The sequence below is a fragment of the Montipora foliosa genome, chromosome 2 (assembly GCF_036669935.1).
Source record: "Montipora foliosa isolate CH-2021 chromosome 2, ASM3666993v2, whole genome shotgun sequence".
Taxonomy (NCBI): domain Eukaryota; kingdom Metazoa; phylum Cnidaria; class Anthozoa; order Scleractinia; family Acroporidae; genus Montipora; species Montipora foliosa.
Genome location: NC_090870.1, coordinates 527,391 through 528,973, shown reverse-complemented (window position 1 = coordinate 528,973; position 1,583 = coordinate 527,391).

Genomic DNA, 1,583 nt, shown 5'->3' with positions numbered 1-1,583 from the left:
AACGATGTACCGCACAGACCTGAGAATTGGAGAGGTGGTTAAAAGATTTGTTTCCTACAACATTCCAAGTTTTTGGCCTTTTCCATTGAACGATTTCAAATTTATTTTTTTGTTGCGCCACAGTTTTTGAGGACACGAGAAGCCAAATGAAAAACAGAGCAGTCTCTTGCCTCGATCATACCGCGCATCTTAATTTCTCCATTCGCGCATAACCACAATTCTTTGCACCTTTGACCACAATCGCTTGTATCTCGATGAAAAATGTGTTCTTCTTCCGATTAGAAAGCTGCCTCGTTCGTTCGCTTCAGGCTCATTCAATGCGGCAGCAACCAGTGAGAACAAAGGCGTCACTGTCTTTGTTCACCTAGCCTATTCCCGGCTCCCAGATAAACGGGAAAACGAAAACAACTGCATGTTCGACCCACGCCCCCACTCATTCTTTGTTCGCATTTTTTTTTTCGCTTTCCCTACTATCTGGGAGCCTGGAACAGGCTATTGTGATCCTTCATACATCAAACATAAACTTTTGCACGATGCAAAGAAATACTCTAACCAATGTCCTTTCTGCACCGCTTATTTCCCTTTCGTTAACGGTCGTTGCCATTTTTTAGCTCTGAATTACACTCATTAGGTCTAGGAACTCAAAAGGTTGCGGTTACTGGGAGTTGTGCCTCGCTGGTCATATGAGTTAGGGTTCGGGTTAGGGTTTTTTTTTTCTTCCAGTTTTTCTTTTATAAATGTTTTTTTTTTTCCCTTTTTTGTCTTAATTTTTGTTAATATTTTTTCTTAGTTTGTTTCTTTTAATTTTCTTTGAATTTAAGTGTGTAGTCGACCGTTATAAGTGGCATCGACCGTTTCAAATGGCAACGACCATTCTGAGAAATGGCAAAGACCGTTTACGAAAGGGAAATTTGCTTCTGCACCATTGTTGGTAAGCGCTGCTTTTGTCAATTCACGTGCCAGCGTTACAATGTCGCGCAACCTATCATCACACTTTGTTCTTAATTGTGGTGCAGTTTGACATGCTGTTTTGCACTTGAAATGGTTCGTTTATAAGGTGTCACTCGTACGGAATTCTGAGTATTTTTTTTCCGTACTTCTCTGAAAAGTCAAACTGGGGCGAAATAATACAAAATAAGCACTAGGAAGTTATGGACTCTGGCTAATTGAAATTGTACTTACACTTCTGTATATCCTTCTTCTTTGAGTTTCCTAAACGTTTGCTTAATTGACGATTGACTATTTCGGTCTTCCTTACTGGGGTTCACTCTACGGCTAGACCCCGTGTTTTCCATGTTATGGGAGTTTGGTGAGTTTTGGGAATACGTCTCAGTCCTAATGGGTAGTTCTTGCCCTACTCCGGCATAGGGTGCAAAATATGTGCTTTTTATACTACGACCCTGTTATTATTTTTTACTGTATTGTAACTCTCATTGCACCTGAAAAGGGCTAGTTTGGCCAAGCAAAATATGGAACAGAACGAAATAAAAACACAAAAAGAAAATATTTATTTCTTCAGCTTGTAATTACGCTGATCAATCAGATCAAACAAGTTGATCCAACGTACACCGGCAGCATTATTG